General features: G+C 38.8%; 1 long non-coding RNA gene across 2 annotated transcripts; it reads right to left on the bottom strand.

Moving 5' to 3' along the window:
* Positions 1 to 16,092: 16,092 nt before the first annotated feature.
* On the bottom strand, positions 16,093 to 18,927 carry LOC110897103. 2 transcript variants are annotated; one of them, XR_002568445.2, is made up of 3 exons: positions 18,798 to 18,927; positions 17,415 to 17,504; positions 16,093 to 16,303 (listed from the first exon to the last, which is right to left on the bottom strand). It is a non-coding gene; the product is annotated as an uncharacterized LOC110897103 (long non-coding RNA). The 2 variants fall into 2 exon arrangements; XR_004874955.1 differs by having other exon boundaries at positions 17,415 to 17,499.
* Between the last annotated feature and the right edge of the window lie 2,778 nt (positions 18,928 to 21,705).

The following is a 21,705-nucleotide window of genomic DNA, read 5'->3' as shown; positions in this document are numbered from 1 at the left end:
TTAATGATTGACCAAATGGGTCGGGTTCGAAAGTATAAGCGATTGATTAGATCGCTTACCTTTACGACCCTAAACAAGCACAAATCTAAAAGTGACGAGCTAAACATGCTAGAACATGTTTAGTTAAGTTAGAAAACAGGTTTGGTATCAAAACAAATGGTTTTGATACCCTAGAGTAGTTTGGTTACAAAATACGCGAGAAAACGCATTTTGGCCGAAACTACGACTCGTCATTGAGCCTAGATAACGTGGTAATCAGTGGGTATAGTCACTAGGGACTATAACCATCGTGATTATGCTCACGTTATGAAGTTAAAACGAACTTTGCGTTGACCATAAACTGGTCAATGCAGAAATTCAAACACAGTTTGACTTTAACGCGAATGAAAAACGTGAAAGAATACTTACAGAAGGTCCCCGCAAGATTGATTTTCCAAGTATTCTCAGGTATGAGGTGATGAAACACCCCAACTTAGAGAAATCTCAGAAATCAAGTGGGTTTTGCAAGTGAATGGGATGGGGTATTTATAGTTTTTGGAGAGCCGTTAAGATCGTTTAACGATATCCGAGCTTTGATCTTAACCTTACACTTGTGCCCATAGTTTTACTAAACCATTAGAGCCCATAGAAATGCCCCAAAACCATTTGCAAGTGGGTTACAAGAGTATAACAGCTGTTAACAGCTGGAAAACTGATTTTTGCACATCTGGGAGGGCCTCGCGGCCCGCGTAAGACACACATGGAACCTTACGCGCCCCGCTTGAGTGTCCCAGACCTGCAATATGTTTCAGAATTGACAGTTTCAGTCCCTGCATACTTTTAAGGCCATTTCCGACATGTTTAAGGCCCGTTAAGCCAACTTTAAGGCCCTAAAATGATGCCTAAACATTGTGGACATGAAACATGTTCAAAAATATGCCGGATGTCGGTTTGTTTGGTCGTACAATCGCGATGTTCGCTTAATTACGACGGAATGCGCATAAGCGCGAAAGACGATCCAAATTGCGCGACGAAAGGATTTCTCTTATGCCAAACACTAAAATAAAATATTTTAATGCTTACATAAATTTTTGGATGTCCGGATGTATTCAGAACGTAAGTTATGCGCGAAAATGCAAACTTATGCACTTTTGACGCTTTCAGTCCCTGAATGAGCATAAAGTTTATTTTAGCACACCGAACCCATCAAAGCCTATTTCTAAGCTGTGTAAAGGATATTTAGAGTGTGTTTAACTAATGATCATGTTCCGGAGGGTCTGTTACAGTACGATTGACATACTTTCGTAGTTTGCCGAATTTAGTCCCTCTAAGCGAATAAACTTGACTTCGGCATACCAAACCATCCAAAACTTATTTCTATGTTATGTGGAGGTTATTTGAGGTATGTTAAGCCTAAGTCACTATTCCGGGGTGTTTGTTGCATTAAACTGGTTATATTTACGTATCAGTGCGCGTATAACCTTCCAGAAAGCGATTTAAAGCCCGAAATCGAACAAGAGTTGATATGTGCAAATGATACACATGTTATACAAATCCCAAGTATGAAATACAATATTTCATTGGTTTGGTGTTTGTTTGATGGCTGAAGTAACACAGGTGTCACATTTAGTCAAGTTTTAAATTTATATAACACGATATTTACTAACACCAAACACACATATGGGCAAGTGCACCCATCATGAGCGTAATATAGAGTTGGTAAGATACCGAGGTTGTCCAAGGACACAAGAGCTTTTAATACCGGTTTATCCTCAACGTGTAATCAAATCAAAAATTTAGAAAAAGATTTTAAACTAGAAAATAAAAACTAAAATGCTGAAAATAAAAACAGATAGACAAGATGAATCACTTGGATCCGACTCGCCTTTAGGGTAACCTTTGATTATTTCCGCACTTTTACACCTTTTAAGAGATTATCTTAGTTATAGTAGTAGGCCCCTCTTTTGAAGGTGACGTTACCCTCAACCCAGTAGTTTGAGTCAGGAGGGATACAATCCTAAGTAGTCGGGTTAATGTTTTAATAGTAGCTTACATATGAGGGGATCAAGAAATTCGAACCCCCGCCATCCAATACTAGTGGGTATTGAAGGAGGTCCTACTAAGCTTGACCCAGGTCCTTGCAGGATCTATACACTGAACAAGGCAAGACTCTTACCAAACCATTCCCTTAACCCCCAACCAAGTAGCCAACATATCTCCATATAGACCGTGGAGATATGAATGGTGTAAATCTTTTATTTTATATAGACAATAAAATAATGACAAGACACCACGGACAAATGATAAGGAAGACTCACCTTCAACATAAGAAAGTAGCTTTTAAAGTCATTAATACATAACCAAATAAAAAGTGCAAAAAGATTAAAAATAAAAAGTATTACACTAAATGCTTGTCTTCACCAAGTGATGTAAGAGACTTAGGCAAACATGGCCTTTGATTGTCAAGAACTCTTACGATTAAATATGGATCTCGAGACTATTACACACACTCTATGATGGATGATGGTGGTGGATGTGGGTTGTGATGGTGGTGGTGGGTGGTGGGTGGGTGAAGTGTGAGAAAGGTGGTTTGCCAAGGGATGCCTTTGAAGTGAACCAAGCACCCCTATTTATAGCCTGCACAAAAGCCTGGACACGGCCCCGTGTCCACCCTTTTTCTCTTTCTTCACTAATTACAATTTGTCTTTATTAGCCCCAGACGTCCCCGTGTGCAGAAGCGTATCTGTATTATCAAGATTTGCAAGATTCTGCGAATCTTAGCGTTGACCACGGCCCCGTGTTGAGCTGGGCACGCCCCTGTGTCGGGAATAGAAGCTTCTATAGCTTTGTCTTTTCTGCAGAAGTCTGTACACGGCCCCGTGTCCGCTGGGCACGTCCCGTGCTCAGCTGGGCACAGCCCCATGCTCAGCTTTCTTCTGGTTTTTTTTATTTGGGAGATGTTGTCGAGGGGTCGGCATGCCACGTTTCTTCCTTTTCTTTGTATTTATGTTGGTTTTGGCTGTATATTTGTTCCTTTTGTTCGTTTAAGCTCATTTGACCCTGTAAATTCAAAAGGAAGACAAAAACACACTTTTTCCAACATTAGTACTAAAAAAGGGTTAGTTTTATGCCTTATTTGATGTAATTTATATGTTGCATTTTACACACATCAGAAATAGACTATGAAAGAACACTTACTTGTATTCTAGGAGAAGCTTGAACTCGGTAGGAGGCTTCCATCAATCAGGAAACAACTCCAAGAGAGATTTAGAGAGAAAGAGGGAAATGAGCAAGTTAAATGTGTAAAGATGGTGGCTACTTATAGTAGAAGAGGTGATGTAGGTTCAAGCCATGTGTTGCCACATATTCTAGGATGATAGCACATGTCCAAAGATGTGTAAGAACCAGAAGAATTGGTGGCAAAACGAGCTAGATGTCACCATTTGTAGGAAAGCCTTGGAGGCAAGAAAGAATTTGCCAGTGTGACCCCTTACGGACCGTAAGGGTTCACCGCTTATGGTCCGTAAGGATGTTAGCGCACCAAAATTAACCCAACAACCTTGCGGACCGTAAGGCTTAAGCCTTACAGTCCGTAAGGGACATCCAGAAATATGACTTTGAGATTTAACATCTCTCGTCCTTCGACTTTGATCCTTTTTGCCATTTGGCAATTATAGTCCCATTCCTTTCTCATAGTTGAGATTAGTCGGAGATCCGGGATGCGTTTTAGTTAACGCATAACAATTATTTTTCTCCTTCCCAGAATCGGGATCAGTCGGAGATACAGAACACGTTTCAATGAACTCAGAATATAATTCCTTCCTCTTTCCACATAGTCGGGATAAATTGAAGGATTGAATATGTATCATTACATAGTTGAATGATAAATTCCCTTTCCTTAGTTGGAAATTCGGGACGCGTATCGCCTCACAATTGGACAAAAATTTACGGGTGTTACAAAGGGCGACAAGATTGGAGTGTTAAAAAATAAGGTCATCTTAATGACATCGGCTGCATTGGAGGAGGGCGCAAACCAGATGTGGGAGGCTATGGCAACCACAATTACTCATGTGGCGAAAGGGACTTTAGGGGTAACATCAGGAAAAACAAATGGACATAAGGATTCTTGGTGGTGGAGTGAGGAAGTGAAAACTAAAATAAGAGATAAGCAAAGGAGTTTTAAGGATCTTTTGACATGCACGAACAAGGAGGAGCATGTGAGATTGAGGGAGAGATACAAAAAGGCTAAAAGGGAGGCGAAGAAGGCAGTGACGGAGGCAAAGAACACAACTTATAAGGAGATGTATAAACGCTTGGAAACAAAAGAGGGGCAACATGATATGTTTAAGATTGCCAAAGCGAGGGAGCGTAGAAGGCATGATCTAGGAGTAGTAAAGTATATTAAGGGCGAGGATGGGAGGGTTTTTAGTCAGGGAACGAGACATTAAGTTGAGATGGCAAACCTACTTTCAAAATCTCTTCAACGGCGAGAAGACTGACCAATGGCAAAACGACTTCCCTCCTACTCAAAGGCGACCAAAGAACAACTGCTATTGTCGGCGGATCACATAGGGAGAGGTGAGGGCAGCACTTAGGAAGATGGGAAGGGCTAAGTGTAACGCCCTAACACGTAATAACTTAAAAACGACGCAAGCGGAAAAACGAGCTTTAAAATTTCTTTCTTATTTAGTTACATTGCCTACATTAAGCCCAAAATTACAATATATCAAACATTTTCTAGAAGGGAATTACAACATTCATATTTAAAATTGATACTTTAAGACAATACAAAATTCAAACTATGTGACTATTTTTCCGTACAACCCTTGTTAATTGACTCTATCAATGCTTGCTTATCTTGGCTAGTGATATTCGCTAATTTACACATATTTTAGTCCCCTGTTTTACCCCTATTTTATGCGTTTTCGACCGTAAAACCGTCATTCGGATACTTAATTATCTACACTTTTGTTTACAGGCCTAAAACAGCATGCCAGACAAGATGATAGCGAAAACGAGGACTTTCCGGACAAAACGACGAAGCTGCGAACCTTCTGTTAGAAAACTGACTTGGGCGTGTGGAACGGTCGTGCGACCTGATGCACGACCGTGCATCTCTGATAAATCATGAAAGGCCCGGCAGTGAACGAGGGTGCAACTCCGCGTGCAGGGCATTGAAGGCCAACCCGGGAATGCACGGTCGTTCCAGATCTTGCACCCCGTGCGGATCCGATGATCCAGCCAACCTCGGAACTGAACGACCAGTGCGACCAGGCGTGCAACAAGAACCCGGTGATGAACGACCGTGCCATATGAAGAACGGTCGTGCGATATCGAATCTGGTCAACGATCTGATGACGTCATGCAGTATGGTGCACCATACCCAATAATTGCTTAAAGTGCACGGTCGTGCCATAGGAAGAACGACCGTGCAACATCGAAAAAATATAAAAACAGAACAGAAACATTCTGTTCGTCATTCTGGAATTTTGGGAGCTTCACAGGCGATTTTACAGGCTCCGGAGGCTTTGCTTTTGACCCGGATTCAAGCCACATTGTGCCGTTTAGCTCCATTACTATCCGGATTCTTAATCTTATGCTTGTTTATGGTTTGGTTTTCTAATCTTTCCATGATTTTGTTAATCTTTCAAGCATTTAGATTAATGTTTATGTATTATTGTAGCCTTTGGGCAAAAACACAACAATCCCTTGCTTGATTATAACCATTAGTGTGTTAATCTTTGTTTGTAATGACATTTGGAAGTATTTTCTATGTTAATCTTTGATGATTAGTTTGCAACCTTGTTATTGATATTAATTTCTTGATTATAAGTAATTATGTTGGATGATTGACGCTTGGTTAGTTAAGATAGTTGAAAAATGAAGCTTAATTAATCTTGTATTAGTAAACTTTGAACTTGGTTAACTAGTTTAGCTTGGTTTAAATGTATGCATCATGATACTAGAAATGGTTAGTGATTTAATAAAATGTAATTATTGTTAATCAAGAGAGCTTGCCGTCACGTAAGGACCTTAATGGGTTAGATGGTGTCGTTATAAATTCTTGCCATGATTTGTTAGCTTACTTAGTAGTTTAGGCCAAAATTGCTATCTTGGTGAATTATTATGCAAGATTTGTAAAATGAACTCGGTTGTGATTTAATCTAGTTTATGCTTGTCTCGGTGGTTGCATTGTGTTTATCGGTGTTGCTTTCCTTGATTAAGTGCGGTTAGAAAACTCCTAACTGATGACTAACTCATTTTTAAGAGATTTTCATAGACATTTATCAATTGCACGTTAAAGAACAATTTTAGGTGGTTAAAGTGTGTTTATCGTTTTAGCTTTCCGAATGATTGTCATGTTAGGATTCCCGAAAGGGATACTAATTGTCTTAAATTGGAAAATTGACCGAATGCTTCTAGTGCCAAAACCGACTTAGTTGACATGCTGTGGTTGTGTATTAAGCAAGGCTTTTTATCTATTATCTATTATGTTTTTATTATGTATTTGTTTACGCTTACTTTAGTTTTTATAAAATCAAACAACTTATGTTTTTACCGGTAGTTTAGTGACAAAGGTCTAGTATTATTCATCCGCCCATTTCCTTGGATCGATACTTGGTTCTTACCGATACTTTACTACATATATGACGGGGTACACTTGCCTCTTCCGTGTGTGTTTTGATGTAAAAGTAATAATCACTTTTATAAATTTAAAACCGAATCGTGTGTAATTTCATTGCAAAATTATGTATATATACGCACACGTCAAGTTTTTTGCGCCGTTGCCGGGGAGATGGCGAGCTTTAGGAACGACCCGAGTCATTATGTTATCGGTGTATATACTTGTTAATATTTGTGTATAATTTCTTGATTATTTATTTGTTTATTTATTTGTTAATATTTCTTGCTTTTATTTCATTTATTCGTTTTCCAAGTCATTTTTGTACATTTGTAAATTTTTATTCCATTTATTTATTCGATCCGGATTTCTTTATTCATTTATTCATTGGGTTTTCGGCACCTTTAAATCATTTTTGTATTAGTCGATTCGATTATTTTCATTGCTTTAATTTTTATAAAATTTCGTTCCCATTTTCGGATTTTTATAAATTTTTCAGCCCATTTAAAATAATATTCTGTTTCTTTTCAGCAAAAAAAAGAACTTTATTATAATAATATTATATGCATGTGTGTCAATTTCTCGTTTGCAGGTTGTTGTCCTCAACCCCCGCTCCCGACGCTGCTGAGCCTTCAGACGAACCCGAGCGTGATATGAGGAGACGTCTTCGTAAGAGATCCCGTGCGGTTGCGCTGCAACTCGTAGTAGCTGTGGACGAGCAGGTGGTGCCCGCTTAGGTCGAGGGCCCAGCCGATGAAGGACACATCATCATGGCGGACGACAAGGCAAGAAGCGTGTTTACGAAAAAGGCATGCCATTTACCGGTGTAGTTGGAGCATAAGGCAATGTGGGCTTTAAAAACCGCAAATCTGGACTTAAAACCGGAGGTGAAACCCGGTTTCTCCAGATTCATGAATTGGAAGAGTTGCGACAACGCGCTTATGAAAGCTCCGTGTTGTACAAGGAGCGCACGAAGAGATTGCACGATAAACGCTTGAAGGACCACGAAGAATTCCAAGCGGGCGATCTTGTTCTTCTTTACAACTCGCGGTTGCGCTTATTTCCCGGGAAGCTTCATTCACGTTGGACAGGCCCATACACAGTAAAAGAGGTATTTCCTTATGGGACTGTTGCAATAGAGAACGCGGATGGCGTTATTTTCAAGGTAAATGGGCATCGGTTGAAGGCTTACGTTGGAGAGCCGATCGAGTCGGCGGTGGAGGTTATCGAGCTCCACACCCCGCATACAGCTTAAGTGTGGGGACATGAGTCTTGCTATCGACTCGCCGACAAAAATTTAGCATGAGTCTTGCTATCGACTCGCCGACAAAAATTTAGCATGAGTCTACGCTACTGACTCGAGGACCAAAAATGTAGCAAGAGCGCCTTTGGCGCTATAAGGGTAAAATAGTCCGCTTTTATGTTTTTGTAGTTTTAGCGTAATTTAGGTTAGTTAGGTAGTTTCCGTTAGTTTGTTTTAGTTTCGTACGTGCCGAGCGAAGGTTCTGTGTTGCAATATTGTTAGAACAGTTGGCGTGTTGAAAAAATGGCGGAAAACGGCCAAAACAGTTGCTGGAAATGGCTTCTGCGGAAAATTCTGATCTGCAGCTGTTGCACGGTCGTTCCTCGGGTCGCACGACCGTGCGTTTCCGAGGGCCGGCATGGTGGATCGCACCCCCGGTGCATCTCCGAGAACAGCTGACTGGGATTGGGCGATGTCGGTGACGCATGACCGTGCGAAAGGTCGAACGACCGTGTGTCAGGCTGAGGGCATTTTGTCATTTGGTACTATAAATACCCTCATCTGCAGCCCCCATTCACAATTCGCGAAACCCTAGTCGCACCAGGCCGTTCCCGACCGTTTTTACTTCAAATCGCATGGTTCTTCGCACGATCTCACACCCTACTTCGCACGGTACGTTCCTAGTTGTAGATTATCTGTTTCTTTGCTTTCTAGGTTAGATTTCCTCCAATTCTTCAAGGAATTTTTAGGGTTCTCTTCATAAACAAATCGAAACCCTAACCCTTGTTTGAATCTTGCATATCGTGAACATCCGATGCATTTTCTGACCCCAGTTTGTGTAAGAACTTGATGATTTGTGAAAAAAAAAATCGGGCTACTTAGAGCCTGGGTCAGAATCTGCAGATAACGCAGTCGCACGGACGTTCCTTGTATGGAACGGTCGTGCCTCGCCGTTGATTCACAATGATTTGTTTGTTGGTCGGTGTTGCACGGTGGTGCCGTTGGTCGCACGCTTCCGACAGAGTTGGGCAGATGGTGCTTGTCATCAGCGACGCACGACTGTGCGTCTCGTCGCACGACCGTGCCATATGCCCATATCAGAATTCACAGCTTCTTCATAATTGGCTGCTCGGCTGTTTTTGATTCAAATCTTTCCTGTTTTCATCTCTCTAATGTTATTTCTCATACAGATGGACCATCCTTTCCTTCAATTCGACCCCAACGATGAGCGAGAGGCTTTGTGCATCCCGAAACGAGACGCATTATGGGCACGGCGGGGGCAGTTCGGAGTCCCCCGATGGTTGGATTGGGAAGTGATGCGGGAACTCAATCTGTATGACAGACTAGACGACATGATGAGTCGCCCGCTTGCAAATCTGGTCGGTTGCAACCGACCCGTTTACCGGGAGCTGACCATAGAGTTCTTCGCATCTTATGCCTATGAAAAGCCGGTTGCTCATCGAAGACCCAAATTCCGCCACAAGGAGCGGGTAGCTTTCAGGTTATGTGGTCGATGGCATACGTGGTCGGTTGGTCGTTTGGGTAGAAGGCTCGGGATTTATACTAGGGACGACATGGATGATACCGATGTCTTCACAGATCAGTTCACCTTCCCTTCTGATGCAGCACGGGATGCATTTTGGGCTAAAAATGCCGTTGGGGGCCCCTACAACCCGAGGATGTCGAAGGCCTCGCGACTCAGAGACCCTTTGGTGCGAGTGATGCACCATGTATTTAGCCATACGATATGCGGTCGCATGGAAGTCTTGGTAACTGTCAAACACCAGATTTGATCTTTCTATATGCGTTGGTTGAGAAAGCACCTATCAACCTAGCCGCACGAATGGCTAAATACTTCGTCAAGTGCTCGGGGTGGACTCCGAACAGTGAGATACATGGCGGTCAGTATGTGACCGAAATAGCGTACAACGAACGCTATATGACTGAGGAGGTGCTTCAGGGTCTCACTCTAATAACCGAGGGGGTTCATGTCGACATTAGGTCACTAAAGGCCATGGGGTTGATTGTAGAGCTAGATAGGGGGGATAGGTTGAAAGGGTTGAACAACGAGGTCTAGGACCTGTTGCCTCCAGATGTGGAGGAACATGAGGATGAGGAGATGCACGATCAGGAGCATCCGGAGCAGCAGCACCAGCCACAGACGCCACCACATTCACCGCAGCACCATGCATTCCACCAGCATCAGGAGTGGCCAGAGTTCTACCAGCAGTTCCAGCAGATGCGAATGACGCAGGAGCAGCGTGGTACTTACATTGACCAGATTAGATCGAGCCAGGATGAGATTCGGGCTAGTCAGGATCAGCTTCGGGCCACTCAGGACCAGCTTCAGCAAAGCCAAGATACTCTATACCAGGGGCTGAGTGCGAGATTTTCATATCTTTTCGGGGAGATGCATCATGCATATCCCGACCACTTTCAGCACCCTCCACAGTTCCCACCGTGGAACCCCCTGGTTATGGCGATGCGGGTCCGTCCTTTACTAGAGACGATGATGGTGATAACGCTTAGGAGCGGTGGAGTGATAACTGGTGGTTGTTTTTAGTATTTCACTACTTTGTTTTGGGTGTTTATTTTTGCCTGTTATTTCAAACACCCCGGTTATGTATGCTTTATTTTTCAGACTCTTTACTTTAGTTTTTATGTTATGTCTTTGTTGGGATTGCTAGTATTTATATTTATGTATATTATGGTTGATTTGTGATTTTTCTGTTTCTGTTCTATTTTGGTGCACATGTGACATACTTGCAGGTTTTGGGCTATTGGATTTTGGACCGGAGCACGTGACAGATACAGCTTCGGAAGTCTCGTTGCATCAACATCATCTTGAGGGGAGTATTGTTATCCTTTTCTCTATATTTCGGGTCTCGCATTGGGGACAATGCGAAGTTCAAGTGTGGGGAGGGGGTTAACTTTGTTAACTTTGTTTGTCCTCATTTGTAAAAAAAAAAAAAATCAGAAAAATCATTCAAAAATACCTGTATTTTGTATATATTTTAGTAAATAAACCGGTTGATTGTGTTTTAGAAAGCATCGGACTTGATAAAAACTCGACAAGCAAAATATTTTTGAAAAAGGAAACCGGAAAGCGTGACAAACAAAGAAAGACTTACATGATAGTTTTCACACTTTTACCCATTCCATCCGTTACATGAGCATATTTGAGCCTATTGTTATATATTTGTTCATTTCGGATATAGGAGTGAGCCGGATGTTATGTGTAATTTAGAACTTGTCACTAGTATGCTTGTTAAGACCATGAGCTTGTGGATTTGTGTAAAAGTGATAGAGGCACTTAGATTACCCTTTGTTGTAAACCTTGTTCTTTGTGTTGTGCTCCCCGTTCACCTTATATTACCCTTTAGGATTAACCATGTCGAGCCTTCCCGTTTACCTTTGTTTACCCACATTATCACCCAGTTAGCCAAATTTAGCCTTTGTATGTTTTGAACCTTTTTAGTGTTGAAACTCGGACAAAATAATCGTTTAACTAGCGTTTGTTTCAGTTTATTGTATAATTAGTTAGTTTGCAAAAAAAATAATTAAAAATAAATAAATAAATAAATAACAGAAAATAAAACACCCTAAAATAGGGTGAAGTTGATAAAAATCGAGCAATTTTGAATGCATAAATGTTAAAATTTCGTTAATAAGCTCGATTGCGCAATAGTCGCCTTTTTAAGGCATTTGTATGTATAGTTGTATATTTTGTTGCTAGTTAAACGCTATTATCGAGTTTTAACCATTTTCGCCACTTTATATGTCCACTTCCATACCCTTCGCCCAAGCCTAACGTTACAACCCGTAAAGACCTCTTGATTTACACTTGTTTGCATGTTAGTTGGTGGAGACGAGATCTTATGACAAGCTTATGATATTGCATATTTCATTGACGAGGCATTGAGTGTTTGCACATATACATTTTATGTATGTTTCATAAATAAAACCGAGTGTGTGTGAACATTGTGAGTCGTGTGAACATTAACATGTTGAGTCAATTAAATGTGAAGTCACGGGTTTTTGGTTGTCGCTTTATAATTGCATATGCTTGTTGGGTTTGAGTCTTTTGATGTTGTCTTTCGACAAACCGGCTAACCGTTTATAGTAGTTGTCAATAAAATAGTGTGTAAATTATCGTTCTTGTTTATTTCTGTCTTTTATTGCTTTTTAGTTCAGCTTGCTTGAGGACAAGCAAGGTTCAAGTGTGGGGAGATTTGATATTCGCTAATTTACACATATTTTAGTCCCCCGTTTTACCCCTATTTTATGCGTTTTCGGCCGTAAAACCGTCATTCGGATACTTAATTATCTACACTTTTGTTTACAGGCCTAAAACAGCATACCAGACAAGATGATAGCGAAAACGAGGACTTTCCGGACAAAACGACGAAGCTGCGAACCTTCTGTTAGAAAACTGACCTGGGCGTGTGGAACGGTCGTGCGACCTGATGCACGACCGTGCATCTCCGATAAATCATGAAAGGCCCGGCAGTGAACGAGGGTGCAACTCTGCGTGCAGGGCATTGAAGGCCAACCCGGGAATGCACGGTCGTTCCAGATCTTGCACCCCGTGCGGATCCGATGATCCAGCCAACCTCGGAACTGAACGACCAGTGCGACCAGACGTGCAACAAGAACCCAGTGATGAACGACCGTGCCATATGAAGAACGGTCGTGCGATATCGAATCTGGTCAACGATCTGATGACGTCATGCAGTATGGTGCACCATACCCAATAATTGCTTAAAGTGCACGGTCGTGCCACAGGAAGAACGACCGTGCGACATCGAAAAAATATAAAAACAGAACAGAAACATTCTGTTCGTCATTCTGGAATTTTGGGAGCTTCACAGGCGATTTTACAGGCTCCGGAGGCTTTGCTTTTGACCCGGATTCAAGCCACATTGTGCCGTTTAGCTCCATTACTATCCGGATTCTTAATCTTATGCTTGTTTATGGTTTGGTTTTCTAATCTTTCCATGATTTTTTTAATCTTTCAAGCATTTAGATTAATGTTTATGTATTATTGTAGCCTTTGGGCAAAAACATAACAATCCCTTGCTTGATTATAACCATTAGTGTGTTAATCTTTGTTTGTAATGGCATTTGGAAGTATTTTCTATGTTAATCTTTGATGATTAGTTTGTAACCTTGTTATTGATATTGATTTCTTGATTATAAGTAATTATGTTGGATGATTGACGCTTGGTTAGTTGAGATAGTTGAAAAATGAAGCTTAATTAATCTTGTATTAGTAAACTTTGAACTTGGTTAACTAGTTTAGCTTGGTTTAAATGTATGCATCATGATACTAGAAATGGTTAGTGATTTAATAAAATGTAATTATTGTTAATCAAGAGAGCTTGCCGTCACGTAAGGACCTTAACGGGTTAGATGGTGTCGTTATAAATTCTTGCCATGATTTGTTAGCTTAGTTAGTAGTTTAGGCCAAAATTGCTATCTTGGTGAATTATTATGCAAGATTTGTAAAATGAACTCGGTTGTGATTTAATCTAGTTTATGCTTGTCTCGGTGGTTGCATTGTGTTTATCGGTGTTGCTTTCCTTGATTAAGTGCGGTTAGAAAACTCCTAACGGATGACTAACTCATTTTTAAGAGATTTTCATAGACATTTATCAATTGCACGTTAAAGAACAATTTTAGGTGGTTAAAGTGTGTTTATCGTTTTAGCTTTCCGAATGATTGTCATGTTAGGATTCCCGAAAGGGATACTAATTGTCTTAAATTGGAAAATTGACCTTCTAGTGCCAAAACCGACTTAGTTGACATGTTGTGGTTGTGTATTAAGCAAGGCTTTTTATCTATTATCTATTATGTTTTTATTATGTATTTGTTTACGCTTACTTTAGTTTTTATAAAATCAAACAACTTATATTTTTACCGATAGTTTAGTGACAAAGGTCTAGTATTATTCATCCGCCCATTTCCTTGGATCGATACTTGGTTCTTACCGATACTTTACTACATATATGACGGGGTACACTTGCCTCTTTCGTGTGTGTTTTGATGTAAAAGTAATAATCACTTTTGTAAATTTAAAACCGAATCGTGTGTAATTTCATTGCAAAATTATGTATATATACGCACACTTCAGCTAGCGGTAGAGGAAATCTGTGCGATACCTGTGGACATCACATACAACTCAACCATTAGTCATTAACACATCATACAACATTATTCTATATAATAGGAAGTCGTATAAAAATCCATGATGTAAACTTAGGTTCATTCAAGCATTCTCTTAAATTCTCTTAATCTAATTTCGGCTTCAATCCCTCATTAACCTGACAATCTCATACCTGCATTACATTCCAATCTCAAAGCACAACATTAGTAATCGTTAATGCCCAAATGTGTTGAAAACATTCTTTCATGATTTTATAACATCTCGCATTCACACATGTATACATTCCGAATTCCTACATACATACAAACATATACACCTACGTATATACGCACACATTCACATACGCACACATACATACGAGCTCTCGCTTACCACTTTTATTCACTTAATCCCACATTTCTTGTCATAATCACAACTTCCGTGATATAAGTTTTATACTTACCATCCTGCATACCCACTCATTCCTAGGCTCGATTTCTTATAGTCTTCCTTCACTAATACGAAGAAAAATCCATACTTTCGCTATTCGGAGGCTCATAACATCACTTGTGTTCTAGACCGGCTCTAATATAAGTTATAGGACATTGAAAATCATTAAAACGTCGAGTCCGGTTGCAAATAAGGTTTCTTGCTACTACAATAGCTTTCATCGGTTTTGCTTACTTAATGAATCAAATACTTCATGCTAGTCGAATATCACTTGCTTAATAATTAATAACTTTAACTTTATTTGACTTTTCGGACATCCGGCTGTAATACATTCTTAGCTATGTTTAATCATTTGCCCAATTCTGACACATCCCTCTCTAGACGAGCCATAAACTCCTACCGAAAGCATAATCTTTAATACATACCTGGCCCGAATCAAAATCATTAACTCGTTATCCATATCTTGCGATGGTCATCCCTTCCCAATTTGTAACATTGCATGACCATACATTATGCTCACCTGTAAGCATAGGACTTGACAATTCAAAATGTTAGATACTGGTTTCAAATGGCGTTCACCATTTGATCCGTATGACTCGTTTGTCCTTTTAACCATTCTTGCATACTACGTATTTGCATAAATATATTTATATATGTAAAAGTTCAAATCACAACTTGGATAATATCCGCTTTAAAGAATATTTACTTATTTGGTCCGTACTTACTTATGAATTCGGGCTTTTCATTATTATCATTCATTCTTACTTGTTTGATCCGTAATTTCTTACGGATTCAAACTTTTCATTCTACTTTTCATTCCTTTCAATGTTTCGAATCCGTCTCACGGTTTCTAACATATCATTCATATCTTTCATTCCTTTCATGTTTGGAATCCGTCTCGCGGATTCTAACATTTCATTCATATCTTTCATTCCTTTCTTGTTTCGAATCCGTCTCGCGGATTCTAACATATCATTTATACTTCTCATGTTTATTTGGTACTTTCAAATCCCTGAAAGTATTACATTTCCCTTCACCCTCACGTCCACCTAATACCTAATTCTAACGGACAAACCTGTAACAATTATCATGGTCTCACGAACGTCATATGTTTCTTGTGTACTGGCCAGGTACACAATCCACATACTAGTTTCGTGCCTTCGTGTAATCGTCACCTTATGTTCGAAGAATTAGGTTTCGGCACGTATAACATTTTCAAAACTTCATTACCATTCTATTATTATATTTCATTTAAAATTTTCATTCACCTAATAGATTTTACCATTACATGCACCCACATGTTAAATTTTACGTACCTGGGGACAATTTGTCTTATTACATGCCTCGGTGTCGGTCCTAGACCGCATTCACGGATCATCATTTCCAAGAAATTATGCTTACCTTACACATAGCATACTGTTAGTTTTCTTCAAATACATACTTAAGTACATAGTTACATTTGCTTCTACTCTTAGATCTTGATCGAGTCTCGGATTGTACGGGTTTCTTGTCACAAGACAAAACAGTTTTGAGTTCAAGTATTTACCTCCTTTTACTTGATTTCCCTCAAACCAGGGCTCTGATACCAACTTGTAACGCCCTAACACGTAATAACTTAAAAACGACGCAGCGAAAAACGAGCCTTAAAATTTCTTTCTTATTTAGTTGCATTCCCTACATTAAGCCTAAAATTACAATATATATCAAACATTTTCTAGAAGGGAACTACAACATTCATACTTAAAATTGATACTTTACAATACAAAATTCAAACTATGTGACTATTTTTCCGTACAACCCTTGTTAATTGACTCGATCACCGCTTGCTTATCTTGGCTAGTGGTAGAGGAAATCCGTGCGATACCTGTGGACATCACATACAACTCAACCATTAATCATTAACACATCATACAACATTATTCTATATAATAGGAAGTCGTATAAAAATCCATGATGTAAACTTAGGTTCATTCAAGCATTCTCTTAAATTCTCTTAATCTAATTTCGGCTTCAATCCCTCATTAACCTGACGATCTCATACCTGCATTACATTCCAATCTCAAAGCATAACATTAGTAATTGTTAATGCCCAAATGTGTTGAAAACATTCTTTCGTGCCTTTATAACATCTCGCATTCACACATGTATACATTCCGAATTCCTACATACATACAAACATATACACCTACGTATATACGCACACATTCACATACGCACACATACATACGAGCTCTCACTTACCACTTTTATTCACTTAATCCCACATTTCTTGTCATAATCACAACTTCCGTGATATAAGTTTTATACTTACCATCCTGCATACCCACTCATTCCTAGGCTCGATTTCTTATAGTCTTCCTTCACTAATACGAAGAAAAATCCATACTTTCGCTATCCGGAGGCTCATAACATCACTTGTGTTCTAGACCGGCTCTAATATAAGTTATAGGACATTGGAAATCATTAAAACGTCGAGTCCGGTTGCAAATTCGTACAAGAAAACCAAAATTTGCCAGCTGACTGGCTATCGCGAGGCATCGCGTTGCACGACGGTGAAACTAAAATGCTGTCGCGTAGCGCGACAACCCTACAGAATGCTCCCTTTTTGCTGCTGCACATTTGCCCAGCTATGATTTTAACCAAAATACTAACTTCTAGATTTCATAACATTTAATCTACATATCCAAATCACATGATTCTTGTTTCTATGAGACCGTAATTTAGTTACGGATCCGTTTATCACCTCGGGTCGCATCAAGAGCTGATTTATAAGCAAACGGCTTATAAATCCATTATACCATTATTTGACCCATTTAATCCTACTAATATACCTTCGTTATAGACAACACTTTCGTTATACTAAAATAACACTAATCTTAATACTCTCATTCATTACATAATCCTTGCATAATTATCCACACTCATAAATATTAAAATTTTACATACATACTATGAAGTGAATCGGAATCACTTACCTCGTGCGTCCGAGTTCGTGTATAGCTTCCGTATTTACCTTTGACCCATTGCCCTTCCATGCTCGTGTCCATGTTGACATGACTACTACGCTTTCAGGTTATCATCAACACATTCTTGTTAGCATACATCATTGTACTTGATAACGAGCATACATTCGCATAATTTCATATTCAACTTGCATTAATCATTCCTAACAAGCATACGGCATGTACCCAATTTCACATCCTTTCAAACCCATATAATCTATCATGTCATTCCATTTATCACATATTTATATACCATGTACCATACGATTATCTATAATCTTATAATCACAACAAGTCTAGCCATGTTCCTTATGCGTAGTTGACTTTCAGAGTCAACGATTTATCATTTTAACTTCCGGCTTAATCTCATATACTCATGACATTATAATAGGCTGTTTTGGGGCATCCGTTTACTGTACTTACGAGCCTGCAAAAATTACAATCTTTTTATGTAACGTGCCCCTCAGAGGGGTTATCCTTGTGTTAAATTTTTAGAGTCTAACTCTCTACAAAAAATTTACAAAAATTCATTTACTAAGCTGCAATCAGATTCGTCACTTCTGACTGCAGCTTACGGAAAAATTCATTTAAAATTCCTCGTTTATCCGATTGACGAAATTCCAGTTGGAGATTTTTGGAATCACCTGAAGCTACCTACAATAAAAATTTGAGATCATAACTTAATCCCTAAATTGAGTTATGACATTCGTAATGGACTGCAAATTCTGCCAGAAAACGCAGCCTGAACCTTCGATACGGAAAAATTCATAAAACGTTCATTTTTCGTCGAAAAAATGCAATTCCAGTTGGGTTGGAAAGGCTTTTCCTGGGAGTTCATCACAAACTCAATAAACATCAGTTTTTGACAAGATTTGACCCAGTTATCACCGATTACATTCGGCTGTAACTTTCTGGACAGATTTAGTTTTCATCAAATCTTTTCTAAATATCTCTCATTCTAACTTCACCTAGACATTTCATCAAACACTTGGCGTGCGTACTAACATCTAAGCATAGTGTGCAAGTAATTTAAGCATATTCTTCCCATATTCACCTCATGAATCATTTCATTCAAACAAGATCACATTATCATCTACATCATGTTACTATCAAAACCAAGCACATAACATATGCATCAACATAATCAAAATCATCAACATACACATGTTCATCATAATCATTCTCATACTCATACACATGGGTTTCATTCTAAATCACTAAGATAACTAAAATTTAGCCAAGATTCAACTTAAACATGATAACATTAGCAAGCTTTCATCCTAATTTAGATCAAACTCACGTTTTCATCAAAACCCACTTCATGGTTGTTCATCAAAACTGAGAATTAAGACATACCTTGGCTAAAGCTTGCTTAGATAATCACTATTTAGGCTCATGCAAGTTCGAATTCAGCTCGAATCCCATCCAATTTGTCGATTAGGGTTTGAGAGGGTTTTCCCCCTTTCTTCTTCTCCTCTGATCGAACACGCACACCCAGGTGTGTGTTTGAGGGTTTTAATTTTTATTTTATATTTTATCTTTCCATTTATTCCATATTAACCCCTCATGTTTGTCACTTGTTCATAATTTACCCAATTTCATATTCTTATTTGTTTTAACCAAGCATTTAACTAGGTTTAATAACATAGTTATTACATTTCCTTCTTTTAAACGTGATAACATATTAGCAACTAAATAATTCGAGTTTTGGGGTGTTACAAATCTACCCCCCTTAAAGAAGGTTTCGTCCCCGAAACCACTTTCATTTCTTCTATAACCCGTCTAGTTTTATTCTTCGTTCGTTCATTCATTCAGGTTACATTGGACGACTTACATAAGTATGTTACGAGAAATTGACGTTTGTCACACATCCCATAATCTATAATTTGGAACTAGCATCCTTTCTAGGTTCTTTCGCTAACACATACTAATTTGGGCCATTTACATACTCAACTTTTTACTAACATTCATTTTGAATTTAAACATTATCACTGGATAATTATTATTTCATTCCGCTTATCTAGAGCAAACCATTACATTCTATTATTAACGTTGCTCTTAATTTCTTTTATGTCCCTATGTGAAGTGAGCATATAATAGTACGCATTACCGTAAATATCCAGGTATTATCATGCTAATATAACTATCATTTTTATGTCTTATTATCCATACTTGTCATGAGGATTAGTCATTAATCTACATTTCTATCGCCACTTGAACTACTTACAACCTTATGTCTAACCTTATATTTAATCTTTCGCACTACTTCATTATACTAACCCGACATGTCGTGCAAGAGCACCATACGCGCATTAATCAACTGGTTCCAAGTTTTCATTCAAGGTCCTTAAATCTTCCTCTTAATGACATAAATACTTTCTAAGGATGACCATTGCTAGTCCGTTATATCATACCATACCATATTTGTCCTACCATTCATTTCATTCATATGTACTAATAATTTACAGATTCTTACCTTTCAATCCAGAATTAAACATTTTACTAACCTCACCTTTATTGCATAGATCAATGATTCGTGAGCCAGATAGATCCGCTTCCTTGCTGGTACCTTCCGTACCAGATTCGGTCTCATTCATTCGTGAAATTTGCTCCCACTTGTGAGCATCCTTCCACCTGCTTTACTATTTTCATCACACTAAGGATTTCATCATCTTAGTATTACTTTTACAAAATTTCACTCTTTCCCGTCCCTACTAATTCATACACAATTCACCAATTTGCAACAAGAATCAACTTAAGTTCATAATATAATCAACCTATCTAACAATAATTCATTACATACAATACTTTCATTTCGTTAACTAGTTCGCCAACCAAGCACTTCCACCTATCATATACACACTGAAGTACACGTTTGTGCTCCTACCAAATCAAGCATACTTGCAAGACATTTCCTTAGCTTATCTTGTGAAAGTTTCTTTCATCTCAAATTACATGAGTCATTTATCAATCCTAACCCATCATTCATTTTGACTCTCATAGGTCGATTACTAATGTTAGTGCACGATGTCTATAGCCTACGTCTTAGTCTAGGTCAGGTTTGTGTAGGGTTTATATGGGTCTAAAGTGTAATTATGTGTAATTTCATGTAATTCCACTTGAAATGACACTTTGTCATTTCAAGCGAAATCAGATGATGTGATTCCGCTCGAAATGACATGTGTCATTTCAAGCGAAATCAGGAGCCTATATATAGGCAAGTCTTGTCTCTCATTTGGCACGGAATCACAAGTTGTATACCGAACTGCTGCCGGATTTTCTAGTGAAATATTAATGAGAAACGTGTGTTAAAGTGATATTCTCTGTTTTTCTACTCAATTCTCTCTGATTCAACACTGTTTGTTTGTTTCCGCCACTCAAACAGTGGTGTATTGACTTTAATTGACTCACTTGATCGTCAAATCGACCCTACAATTGGTATCAAAGCCGGTTATGAGCCAATACACTTGAATCAGTGATTTTTTTCTACACTTTCTTGGACTTCTGGACTTTTTAACGGACAAAATGGACTGAGTTTCTAGTATTGTGTGTAAAACTGTGTTTTAACAAACGCTTGAGAGAATCAGATCAAAATTCGACCTAAAACTGCTAAAAATGGACTGAAAACCTTATTTCGCTTGAACGTGACAGTTTCATTCCGCTTGAAAATTTGTGGTAATTTCAAGAGAAATAAGGTATTCCGCTTGAAAAGATCTGATTCCGCTTAAAAATTGAAGTAATTTCAAGCGAAATAAGTGATTCCGCTTGAAAGTCACCTGAGTCCGCTTGAGTCGGTGATTCCGCTTGAATGATCACTTGATTCCGCTTGAAAGTACTGATTTCACTTGAAACTTAATTCAGCTTGAAAATACCTATTCCGCTTGAAAACCTAATTCAGCTTGAAATTATGGTTTGTTGTGAAACTCCATTTTGTTCGTGACATTTCGTTTGAAGTTCATTTCGTGTAGAAAGTGTTTTCACTTAAAGTGACCAGTTTTTAAAACTTGAAAAATTTTTTGGTAAACTGATTTCTTAAATATGGAAAATCAAGATTTTTATAACTTCTTTGCTGGCGGTGGGATGACAGCAGCACAAAGCCCAGCCAGTATAGTTCAAAACGTGAATATGGAGAATGAGTTGGGGACGATGTAGAAACCACCTAAACTGATGAATCTTGATGAGTATTCGGGTTGGTCTGGTAGATTCAAAAATTGGGTACAAGCAAATCACTTTAAGAGTTGGATGAAGATTGAATCGAAGTATG

This window comes from Helianthus annuus, chromosome 12 (assembly GCF_002127325.2).
Source record: "Helianthus annuus cultivar XRQ/B chromosome 12, HanXRQr2.0-SUNRISE, whole genome shotgun sequence".
NCBI classification, from domain to species: domain Eukaryota; kingdom Viridiplantae; phylum Streptophyta; class Magnoliopsida; order Asterales; family Asteraceae; genus Helianthus; species Helianthus annuus.
Note: the sequence above shows the minus strand (reverse complement) of the source record. Positions and strands in the feature narration are given on the sequence as shown.